General features: G+C 42.5%; 1 long non-coding RNA gene across 24 annotated transcripts; it reads left to right on the top strand.

Moving 5' to 3' along the window:
* Positions 1–481: 481 nt before the first annotated feature.
* Positions 482–12422, top strand: LOC119308192. Of its 24 annotated transcripts, XR_005149923.1 has the most exons (13): positions 482–856; positions 932–1651; positions 1826–1990; positions 2069–2198; positions 2299–2387; positions 2522–2626; positions 7592–7947; positions 8602–8817; positions 8905–8959; positions 9306–10484; positions 10592–10636; positions 11364–11514; positions 11855–12422. It is a non-coding gene; the product is annotated as an uncharacterized LOC119308192 (long non-coding RNA). The 24 variants fall into 24 exon arrangements; XR_005149915.1 differs by adding an exon at positions 10994–11088 and having other exon boundaries at positions 8602–10484; positions 10592–10658; XR_005149906.1 differs by having other exon boundaries at positions 8602–9459; positions 9613–10484.
* Positions 12423–12876: the final 454 nt, after the last annotated feature.

The raw sequence follows: 12876 nt of genomic DNA on the forward strand, positions 1-12876 counted from the left end.
TATGTACTACTTTGATAATCCTGAGAAAACCCCATTCAATTATGTTATGGGGGACACGTTGGATCAACGTGAATACTTTAGGGATTATCGCTTGACACAAAAGGGAAACTATTATGGGATCAAATTCACATATTACGTTGGTATGCTCGTCAACTATGCTTGATACATGATTATACTTGTTGCTTTAGGATGAAGGCTCCACACCTTCCCTTTTCATGCAAATTTGAAACAAAAAAGAGGCTAGCCAACTCACCTCCAGGAGGCTCCTTCGATTTGCATCTTCGTTGGCCGTTGGATCTGTTTTCTGGCACGTGTGAGCCATTGGATCTTCGCAGCGGTTAAAACCAATTTTCACCTCACGGTCGTTTTCATTGTCCAATGACGGGTGGGCTCGTGCGGCGCGCTGGTTGGCTGGGTTGCGTGCTTTCGCGTGTAGGGCATTTTTGCCCAATCCGCATCGCATGTTCCGCACCCAATCCCCCGTCTCCCCAGCCCCAGCCCCCACCGGACAAACCCTAGCCTCACATCCCGCACTCCTCCCTCCTCCTCCTTCCTCGTTAGCCGCCGCCGCCACCGTTCTGCCTTCCTCCTTTCTGTCCTACAACCATGCCGTCGGGAGGAAGCCGTCGTCCGTGGCGCCATACCGCTGTTGGGGTGCTGCGCACGCTTCGTTCCCCACAGCCCCTCCCTCATCCTCGGTCGTCACCGCCGCTGCCTTCTACTCCCCTCCACCATCGTTGCTGCTTCTAGGTCGAATCTGGCGTTGGTGGGTCGGAGCTCGAGCTAGAGGCCGAGATGGGGAAGGTCAAAAAAGGAGACCGGATGGAGGTGCTCGAGGCCGAGGAAGCTGGAGATGGTGAGATCCCTCTCCCCATATCTATTCTCTTAGTTTTTCCTCTTCAAACCTTCATTAATGGTCTCTCTCCCTCAGCACAACTAGCTTCACTGGCCATCCGGTGGTTGGAGCACGGGGCAACGCTCCAGTTGCGATGGGGTGAAGCTGCGCAGGAGGGGAAGGAGGCTCGCGACAGGGAGCCGGGCCAGGGAGGAGGCAAGGTCTGTGTTGCCCCGTGTTTTTTCTCTTCGCATTTTTCTCCTACCATGCATGTGTTTGTTGCCAGAGTGGATCCATGCCACCAAATTCTTGGATAAATAATGAGTGCCAAGATATGTATGCTGACATGTGAGTTCATTATTTGGAAAAAATATAATCATTATATTTGTATTGCAAACAATTTTTATGTTTGAAGCAACCAATTTTGTGAAAAGAGTAGAGAGAAAGATACATGTGCAATTTCCTTGATGTTACAGCAGATGGATAGTCGATCTTTAAACATAAGCACAGATGAATAGGTAAAAATTCGGGGAAAGACCAATGAAATAGTTGTATGTCTGTCAAGCGAATATGATTGTACCCAAATGTGATATATGATATGAAGTATTATTTATATTTACTATTTAGGATGTATGCATATATGTTACTGGATAGCATGATACTGTTAGCAGAAGCTGTAGTACTTTTTATGGTCGACGGTGGCATGCCGCTCCAAGCCACACTGCTTTCCATCGATGCCGACAACCACAACAGGGGTGGATCCAGCCGCCAAGAGGCACAGCGGTGGCCAACGGCGGTGGCCTGCTCCCAAGCTAGGTTCAGAGTAACTATTGCTATAAAATTTATTTTAGCTGTTGATTTTTTGTTATTGAATAACAAGTAGTTTATTGCATTCGTAAAACTGGTATATATTTTCCAGGAAGTGTTTTTTGTTGTTGTTGAATAACAAGTAGTTTCTTGATCATTGGTCAAATTGATATATATTTCCAGGGAATTACGTGGTTTTGGGTTTGTGAAATTCCACCACCCTAAGGGTGTTGCATATGCTAACCAAGAAATGAATCATCAAGTTATTTGCGGTCGAGAGATTACAATGGTTTTTGCCGAGGAGAATAGAAAACCCCCACAAGAAATGCGCTTCAGAACAAGATCAAGGTACATACGTACTGTTTTTTACTTAGGCATGTTAACTTTCATCAGTTTGATCTATACTGCAGTGTAATATTTGTGTAGAACTAGCTTTGTTTATCAAATGCTCAGGTTAGTACGCATTGGTTAACAATGGAAGGGTCATTGTGGTGCCTGTTGGGCCTTTGATGTTGTGGAGTGTCTGCAAGATCGTTTCTGCATTCCTAACGGCATGGTGAGTGCATATGGACGATTTGTCTACTCTCTGGTCTATTTTTAAACAGACATGTTGGCCTTTTCTTACATAATCAGCCTGTTGTTTCTATTCCTTGTAGGACATTTCACTTTCCGTCAATAAGCATTTATCTCCATGTTAACTTGGTGTAAGGTAGTCTTGATGATGTGTTGAGGCGGTCTGCTCAGTGTAAGAACAAATAGTTGGCTGCTCCCATTTGTATCTCATTTCGTAATCATCACAAGCTATGCCTATGTCAATATCTAAGTGTTTTTGCTGTTTTTTTTCTCCTCCTTAAATCAATATTTTCTTTTGATTTGTAGGACCGTTAGTAAGGTTGCTCATCTGCAAGCGAAAGAGCTTTGTGCATTCTTGCATGACTAAGGAAGAAATTTGTTATTTGAAGTATGCACTACAGATATTGCAAGGTATTTCTGTTACCAGATTCATATTTTTTGGGACCTATGTACAGATAATAATTCTTAGCTGCAGTTATTTTTGTCCTAAATAGTGGTTCCTTGGAAAGCAGTTTAATTTCTTGCATTGATTCCTCATGCTATAAACCACACCTTTCCTATTTTGTTAAAGAAGTGAATTCATTCCTAAACTTACACCACCAGTCAGCCTAGCCACTAGGCCAGGCCATTCAAGCAAACTCGCTGCCACTACAGTTCAGTTATTAACTATGCCTGCGACTAATTCTAATCAACGGGACAAAAAACTATCAGAGGAATCAAAGGCATGCATCTGACCTGAGGTACACACACCAATTGAAATAAGAGGTGATAATGTTATCATATAGCTATACTCGATTTATTATTAACTTAACGACCAACCTGGACGGTAAAAATCTACTTCACTTGGGTAACAGGAGTTGGACACCGAAAGCTTGTTCAATCATTTTAAAATATTTATCTTTGTTGTTCCGCTTAGCTACACCATCCTTAAGTGTTTTTTATAGAATCTATAAAAACAAAGTGCTTTGCTTCTTTCCTTGCTTGGTTCAAGGTTCCAAGATGATGTTCTGAGAGTCCAGTTTCTTTTTTTTAGATTTTGTAGTAGCAAAGATGTGTACAATATGGATAGCTGAATTGGTGTTTAGGCGTTTCAGTGCAGGACTGCTACTTGCTTGATTAGTTAGATGAACTGGTGTTTAGAGATTTCAATGCGGAGTGATGTTTCGGTGTTTATAAAAAAAATCATCAGTACAGCATGAGATTACAAAAGACTATTACCGAAAAAGGCTTTCGCCCTGCTTTATAAATAAAGCAAATACAAAAGACTATTAAAAGAGGTCATACTAGCATAATCTATGACCAGTTCCAAATTACCCAGTGAGACTTATTCCATTTGTTTATCCTTTTGTCCTTTTAATCAAGAACATTGTTTAGAGCTTACATGGTTGTCAAAATTTAATTCTGTAAAAGAGGAATATTGATATCATGCAATGATCATTGCAGATTAGGATAGTTATAGAGTTCTTCCTTATAGAGTTCTTCCTCAGTTTTCATTGAGCAAAGACTGAATCTGTATGATTTGTACTAATACCAAGTAAATCATGGTCTGCATTGTGTTAGTTTTCCTACTGAGTTTTTTTTTGGCTATTTTCGTTTAAATTGGTAGTTGATGTGATTTATGTACTCTGTACAGTGATGAGTATACCATTTAACATGTGCATGATGTTAAAATTGTGTGAATCTAAGGGCCTGCTTGCTTCATAATCTGTAGCTAAGTTATTTTAGGATTTTTTTTATTTTTATTTTTGTGTGTGCGATCTTTACCTGTTGTCAAATCTAATTTCACCTCGCGGTCAGTTTTAGCAGTCCAGTGACTGGTGGGCTCGCGCCGCATGTTTATTAGCTGGGTTGATTGATCTGGCGTGGAAAAGACTTTTGCCCAATCCCCGCGCGTGCTCCGCTCCCAATCCTTGTCGCGGGGTTGCTGCACCAAAGCACACACCCGCACCAACCCTTGCCGCCACACCTCTCCTTTCTCCCTCGCTCGACACCATAGGCGCCGCATCCCCTCCCTCCTTCTTGCTTGTCTTGATAGCCGTCGGTCGCCGCATCCCTTCTCTCCCTTCCTCCTTCCCGCTGGCGCCTCTCGCCCTTGTCCTCGGACAGGGGCCTCCCGCATGCACGGCCAGGTCTTCAAAGCGCGAGGCGTGCGGGAGACGTGTGCGAGGCCTACGCGAGTTCCACACTCTCTCAGACGGATTGAGGAGAAGGGGAGGGGTGCTGCGATGTGGATCCAAGGAAGGAGGGCTCGGGCAGCTGCTTCCTCTTCCACCCAGCCGGATGAGGTGAGCAGCAGCGGTGGGGATGGGCGACCTCCGGCAGAGTTTAGGAAGGGGCGCTGTCAGGACCAGAGTCCCTCTGTACTGAATTTAAGCACGAACTAGTAGGTTTCAGACAAGAATTTGGGCGAATTTAGCTAGGGTTTTCATTGCAAGAGGAAGGGAAGGTAGTAGCACGCCACCGGCGGCTAGGGTTTACACTCAATAATTCTATTACATGCCTCGAATGGAAGGGAAAGCTGGCTTATATAGCCATTACAGTAGCTGTAAAGCAGAAAAGCAGAAAAGTGCAAGCACATGGCTTGTCGGACGGTGAACAGCTTCTCCCACGTCTTCTAAGCCGTTGGATGGTTGATCGACGGAGGAGAGAAACCCACTTAAGTGAACCATTAGCTTGGCCCTGAGACCGTAGGATTTGAGATGGACGGCTGTCAATGCAACTGACACGCAGGAACAGGGGAACTTAAGAACTGAGCCTGACAATACCCCCGGATTAAGCTGGAGCTTGTCCTCAAGCTCTGAATGCAGGAAAAGCTTTCTGGATAAAGGCTGAATCCTCCCAAGTTGCTTCCTCTGGTGGCAGATTTGCCCATTTCACCAACCATCTGACTACTGGAATGCTTATATTGCCTTGCTTCCTTGGAATTAGCTTCCTCTCCAGAATAGTTTCAGGTTCAATTCTGATTATCCCATCAGGACCAACCAGGGGAAGTTTGGAAGAGGGCACAACCTTGGGTCCAATATGCTTTTTAAGCTGACTGGCATGGAATGTGTCATGCAACTGGCAATCTTCAGGCAAGAGCAACTTGTATGCATGATTTCCAATTTTACTCAGAATTTTGAATGGCCCATAAAACTTGGAGTGTAGCTTAATGTGCCTGTGCAGACTGAGAGAAGTATGTCTGTGAGGTTGCAGCTTAAGATACACCATTTCTCCCACCATCAACTCTCTTTCTTTTCTGTTCCTGTCAGCAAAGAATTTCATTCTTGCTTGTGCTTTCAAGAGATTTTGCTTGATCACTTCCACTGCTAGCTCTCTGTTCTGCAACAGATCCTCATTGTCCACACAAATAGTGTCAGGCAGAGCTGATTCAGCCACCATAGGAGGAGGAAAACCATAAAGAGCTTGGAAAGGTGTCATTTTCAGAGATGTATGGAAAGAGGTGCTATACCACCACTCAGCTAAAGCCAGCCATCCATGCCATTTCCTTGGTTGTTGGAAGCACATACATCTTAAATAATTCTCCAAGCACTGATTCACTCTCTCTGTTTGCCCATCTGTTTGTGGATGATAACTAGTGCTCAGGTGCAATTTAATGTTCGGTGACTTGAACAGCTTTTGCCAGAGATTGCTAGTGAAGATTCTATCTCTGTCAGTCACAATAACTAGTGGCATGCCATGAAGTTTAAACACATTTTCAGAGAAGGCTCTTGCTACAGACTGGACTGTGATGGGATGCTTCATAGCAATGAAATGAGAGTATTTAGTGAACCTGTCAACCACCACTAGAATCAAGTTTTTGTTCTCTGAAATGGGCAAACCCTCTACAAAATCCATACTAATATGAGCCCATGCAAAATCAGGAACAGGGAGTGGCTCTAACAGCCCAGGGTAAGGTGTATGTTCAGATTTGTTCAACTGGCAGACAGGGCAATTTTTCACAAATGTGATCACATCTTGCTTCATTCCTTGCTAATGAAATACTAGTTTTATTCTCTGATAAGTAGCTCTTTCACCAGAGTGTCCACCCAGCTCAGAGTTGTGAAATGTAGCTAGTATTTCCTACCTCAGGTTAGTGCTTTTTCCCACTACCACCTTATTGTGAAACCTCAATATACCATTCTTAAAGGAATAAGCATTACCAGTGCTTTGATCCACAGAACACTCAGCAATTAGTTCCTTGATTTTGCCATCCTGCTGATAACTGCTCACTACTTCCTTAACCCAAGTAGGCAAGGCAACAATAGTAAATATTGCAGAAACTGCATGTTTTACTCTAGATAGTGCATCAGCAGCCCTGTTCTCCTTGCCCTTCTTGTACTCTATAGTAAAATTATACCCAAGTAACTTTAATAGCAGCTTGTGTTGGATACCCTCAGTAACTTTCTGCTCTTGGATGTACTTCAAGCTCTCCTGATCTGTTCTGATTATTAGAGAAGTAGCAGAGAAATAATGTTTCCATTTCTTCACAACTTCAATAATAGCCATAGCTTCTTTATCATAAGTACTTGGTGCAGCAGCTTTAGGGCCAATACTCTTACTGAAATAAGCAAGTGGCCTGCCCTCTTGCATTAGTACAACCCCCAAGCCATATCCACAAGCATCAGCTTCCAATATAAATGGCTTTTTGAAATCTGGCAGGGCCAGGACAGGTGCATGAGTGAGTTTCTGTTTCAGTGCTTCAAATGCTTGTTGTTGCTCCTTTGCCCAAGCAAAAGAATCCTTCTTAAAGCAGTCAAAGAGAGGCCTGCAGATTATCCCATATCCCTGGATAAACCTTCTGTAATATCCACTTAAACCCAGAAAACTCCTCAATTCAGTGACAGTAGTTGGAGCAGGCCATGACTTGATAGCCTCAATCTTTGTAGGGTCAGTAGAAACTCCTTCAGAGTTAATGACATGGCCCAAATACTCAATCTCCTTCTAACCAAAAGAACATTTTTCTAACTTGGCATATAACTTATTTGCTTGCAATATATCAAATACTTGCTTGAGATGCTCCAAATGTTCTTCCATGGAAAAACTGAACACTAGAATATCATCAAAGAATAGCACTACAAACTTGAGAAGACCAAATAAGAGATTCATTAAAGCCTGGAATGAAGGAGGTCCATTAGTAAGTCCAAATGACATTACTAAATACTCAAATAATCCCATATGAGTTACAAATGTAGTTTTTGGAATATCCTCCTCAGCCATTCTGATCTGGTGATAGCCATTTCTCAGATCAATTTTTGAAAATACTTTTGCTCCTTTGAGTTGGTCCAACAGATCTTCTATAACTGGAATGGGATATTTGTTTTTGATTGTAATTGCATTTAACTTTCTATAGTCAGTATAGAGCCTCCATAACCCATCTTTTTTCTTAACTAACAGCACAGGGGAGGAGAATGGACTAGTGATGGGCCTGATAATACCATTCTTCAGGAGTTCCAAGATAATCTTCTCCAGGATTTCTTTTTGATGCTGAGGAATTCTATATGGCCTTTGGTTAACCACTTTTGCTCCCTCTACCAAAGGAATTCTACGATCACAGGGCCTACTTGGTGGAAGTTCAGTAGGTTCCTGAAATAGTTTCTCATACTGATCCAACAGTGGTTTGAATGCAGCAGGAATCTCTTGAGCAGCTGCTACCATTTGAGGACCAGAAGTAGTAAACAAGAAGAATCCACACACAGCTTGTTCCACTAATTTCTCAGTGTGGTCAGTTACTTCAGTAACAGTAGTAAGAGGTACAGTTTCATCCACAAAAGTGATAAACTGCCCTTCAGGAGCAGATATCTTCATTTCCATCTTAATGAAATCCATTTGTATGGGGCTATATTTCCTCAACCAATCTACTCCTAAGATGATGTCATAGCCTTTTAACTTTAGTACTCTGAAGCTGTCAATAAATGCATGGCCTTGTATTGCATAGTGACAGTTCTTTGCTTGGAATTCACTCCAGAGGATCCCTACACTAGCAACTACTACTTTAGTTTTTGGTGTAGGACTGGGAACAACATCCGACTTAGTAGCCACCTGAGGAGATATAAAAGTAGTAGTACTGCCACTGTCCACCAGTGCAATTGCCAGAGTATTTCCCAATTTAACTGTCAGTATGAAAGTATTTTTAGTTGCTCCAATGCCCATGGCAGCATGCATTGATACTTTCAGTACTGTTTTCTCAGTTAGCTGCTCTGTATTGTCTAGCTCCTGATCATCATATTCTGCCACAAATATAGTTTCAGGAGTTCCATCTTCTTGAGCTTGTAGAGCTTGGATTTGAGCTTTCTGGTTCATTTTACACACTTGCCTATGACCAGGCACCCAAGGCTCTCTACATTTATAACACACCTGGTTCTGTTTGGCCTGCTGAATAACCACATTCCTGTTTTGTGGTGCAGTTGGAAGCAGTTGTTTGGGCTGTTCAAAAATGACTTATCTTTTTGGTTGAGGAACATACTGCTTATTTTGCACTGACTGAGAGGAAGGCTGAGATTTCTCCATTCTTCTGGCATACCACACTGCAGTTTGCAGATCTTTTGGTTTAAAACATTCCACTAAACTTCTGATGTAAGGGTTGAGGCCTGAGACAAAGCTGGAGACATAATAGTCATCAGGTATAGCAGGGTTTTCTCTCCTCATTCCATTGACCAATTGCTCAAATTGTTCCACATAAGCAGCCATTGTTGTTGCTTGATGTGCAGCATGAAAGTTACTTACCACATCACAAGCTGATTCCACAGAGAACCTATCAGATAGGTAAGAACAGAATTTATGCCATGGCACATTGGCGGGTGCATATCCAGTACCCCTCCACCACTGAATAGCAGGTCCTTTAAGATAAGAAATTGCCAGTTCTGTTCTATGTTCAATGGGAGTTCTTGCAGCAGCAAAATACTGTTCCAAATTCTGAATCCATGACTCAGGATCTTGTCCTTCAAATTCTGATATGTTCAACTTAGCAGGCTTAACAGTCAGAACATTCCTTTTTCTGTAATAATTCTCAACTCCATCTTCCTGTATTTCCTCCAACTGAATTACATTTCTCTGCACTGCCTGAAACTGTTCCTTGTCCTTACTCTGACCATAGTGTGGGTTCCTGTAGGGAACCTTAGGAGTCCCATCCATATTCAGTTCCTTACCAGCCTGATCACGCAGAACAGCTGTCCCAATTGGAAAAGGGGCAACTTTGTCAGGCATTGCCACCGATGGTGGTGTAGGAGCTTGGAGCTGCTTGGGCCTACCCGGAGCTACCTGAGGTGAGTTAACATGGTTGTCCTTAACCTGCACACTGCCTTGGCCTTCTTCAACCTGATCCTCCTGTGCTGGCTCGGGTTCTAACAACAGACGCCTGAAATTGTCCTGAATTTTCTCAAAGTTCTTTTGCATCGTTGCAAAATTTCTGTTTACAGATGCCTGAAACTGCCGGAACTCCTTGCGATCCTCTTCTCGCTCCCGCTGGAACGTTTTGATGTCCAACTCAAGGGAATCCAGCTACAATTCGGCCGTTGACCCTGAATCCATCGGGCCCGTCATCTTGAAATCGTCGGCAATCAACACCATAGAGGGTTGGGAGGGTGGGAGGACTAGTCACCGCCGCCTACGCCGCCGCCAGCGCCCACCTCCGATGGTACACGAGCAGATCACAGGAGCTGGGATTTCACTACCTGAAAAGTGTTCCCGGGCAACCAGACTGTTCTTCTGCTTGTACCCGAACTCTGCCACTCTGGCCGCCACCAGATGCCACTGCCGCTAGATCGGGGTGAGATGAGGGATTTTACAGCCGGAACCAACCTCTTCTACCCCCAATCAACCATGCCGCCGAGGAAGGACTGGCTCTGATACCAATTGTCAGGACCAGAGTCCCTCTGTACTGAATTTAAGCACGAACTAGTAGGTTTCAGACAAGAATTTGGGCGAATTTAGCTAGGGTTTTCATTGCAAGAGGAAGGGAAGGTAGTAGCACGCCACCGGCGGCTAGGGTTTACACCCAATAATTCTATTACATGCCTCGAATGGAAGGGAAAGCTGGCTTATATAGCCATTACAGTAGCTGTAAAGCAGAAAAGCAGAAAAGTGCAAGCACATGGCTTGTCGGACGGTGAACAGCTTCTCCCGCGTCTTCTAAGCCGTTGGATGGTTGATCGACGGAGGAGAGAAACCCACTTAAGCGAACCGTTAGCTTGGCCCTGAGACCGTAGGATTTGAGATGGACGGCTGTCAATGCAACTGACATGCAGGAACAGGGGAACTTGAGAACTGAGCCTGACAGGTGCATATCAGGGTGAGCTTCCCCAATCCTTATTTCCCCTCCGCTCATGATCTCTCTCTCTCCTACCCATCTTCTATGCAAGATTTGTGTAGCCTAAAGCCTTTGTATGATACGTGTAGGTATACCTTTGGAAGAAAAAATCAATCAAATGTTAATTCTCCAAGGTAACTTGCCTTTTCTACGCAGGTACTGCTTGTTTAGTACTGTGGATAGTACTGTGGATAAGTAAATGTAAGCATGCCCCAATAATGATACGAACAAGGTTTGAGAGGCTCAATCATTTTCATTTATACTAAGAATTAACCAGTTCACTAATTTCTATGCTACTAATAGTGTCGTCTGAATATATCTACTACATTCACTGCACTGTGCTTACATTCACACTGATTGTAGCTGCAAGTTAAGATCTAATTGTCCAAGATAATTCTGAGGACCTAACACAACGTGCGGTTTTGAACTAAGTGATATTTTCTGGCCTTACTCCCATGTACTTTTAAAATCAATTTTAATGATATCGATAGGTTAAGGTCATTCATGAGGAGAGGTGTTGGGGCGGAGTCCCAGGTGTAGCTACTATTGCCCTATCAATTCTGTAGTCACCTCTTTCTGAACATTGGTTAGTTCTTCACGAGCGATACTATACTCTTGCTGCCTCTTAGTATTCTCCGTTTATTCTAATAAGTGTATGTGGACACACGCAAACAGTAACGGAACAAGCACAACAGTTCTCTTTGTGTTTTAGTGGGTATATGTGGATGTACAGAAAGTGGTCTCTGTTTATTAACGGGTTACATGTTGCTGCAATGAAAATGTATATGGTGATTTTCATTCTGGTTTGCAGGGTAGTACATGGAGCATAGAAACTGAGTCGAAAGTCTGTCTTTTGTGCAGGAATTTACTGCAGGTCTGATCCCTTGCTCGTGCTCTCTGCTTGTCCTCACTCTGTAGACCTTTCCTTTGCTCGTAGCCATACATTTTATTCAGAGTGCTGTCAAGACGCATCTCCTCTGCCTATATGGCGGGCAGAGGGCCTAAGCTCTAGGTGAGCTCCTCCTCCACCCTACAAATGTTGTATTTGTTATGATGTTTCCATTGTTAATGTCTGCAATCTAATGCCTTGCTCTGCTATTTTTATTTCTAATCTCAACATACTCTGTACAGTGATGAGTATACCATTTAACATGTGCATGATGTTAAAATTGTGTGAATCTAAGGGCCTACATGCTTCATAATCTGTAGCCAAGTTATTTTAGGACTTTTTATTTTGTGTGTGCGAGGAGAAATTGTACTATCTCTTCATGATTCATCGTTTATATATTAGTTGGATAGTATCTCTTTATTCGGTTCTTGTGACTGACCTGCTGCTTTACTTATATGGACAGCTTAAACTGAAATCAATGCATGGTATTGTTCAATTCGAAGTGTACTTGACGTGTGCAGATCTGAGGATAAAGGGAAGAAGACGGAATTTAGCTGAGGAGTTGAATAGGATCAAGGTTATTATTCCACAATCATTTGTTGGGTTTAAGGATATAAACAACATGGCTTACGAGGATTTGGACTGCTGTTCTTTTAGTTCCACTCTTAAATCTTTTGGTTCTTGAAGGCCTGCACTTTCCTGGTGGAGTAAGAGCAAAATAATTCAGAGGCTTTAAAGCTGCTGCACTTTAGTAGTTAGGATTAATTCTTTGTTTTGGTTTGAAATGCTCCCCAATTCCTCCTATTTGATTGATTCATCTGATGGTCATTTGTCAGGCAAATAAACAGAAAGCATATGTATTGTTTTGAGTGAAGCCATCCATACAAGGCAATATATTAATTATCCCATATGTGGAATTCAAGATAGAGAGAAATGTTATTGTTCTTCTGCTAATTGGTTGCTTGACAAATGTACTATAAATGATGTTATTATTGTACGAGATATAGAGAAATGTTATTGTTCTTCAATTATTGAGATGATAGAAGTACTACTTAGCAGTTTTGTCTCTGACTGAACGAAGCTCTCGAGGAAGAAGGGATGAATAAGTGATGGGTCAAACTGGCTGCCATACGACTGCTTTGAAATATGGCACATAAGTACTCTTTTTTTCAAACACACAGAAACAAAGCTGATAGAAACACTACTCTTTCTAAAATAGCATAATTATACATACCTTCTTAGGCAAGAAGGTATGTACTCTTATAAAAGGGTCTAAATTCTTACCCCGCATACTTGCTCAAACAAAAGATTCTTGAAAAACCATATATTTTTAACGCAACGTTGTTTTGAATGAGACTCCACGCTACCAAAGTAAATTGTGCATGTACATCTTATTGTAGACAATAAACCTATATATTTTTACTAAAGGGGACTAAATTTGTTACGGTATGTGCATGCTCATAGCTAAAACATGTTTTTTACAAT

Source organism: Triticum dicoccoides, chromosome 5B (assembly GCF_002162155.2).
Source record: "Triticum dicoccoides isolate Atlit2015 ecotype Zavitan chromosome 5B, WEW_v2.0, whole genome shotgun sequence".
Classification (NCBI taxonomy): domain Eukaryota; kingdom Viridiplantae; phylum Streptophyta; class Magnoliopsida; order Poales; family Poaceae; genus Triticum; species Triticum dicoccoides.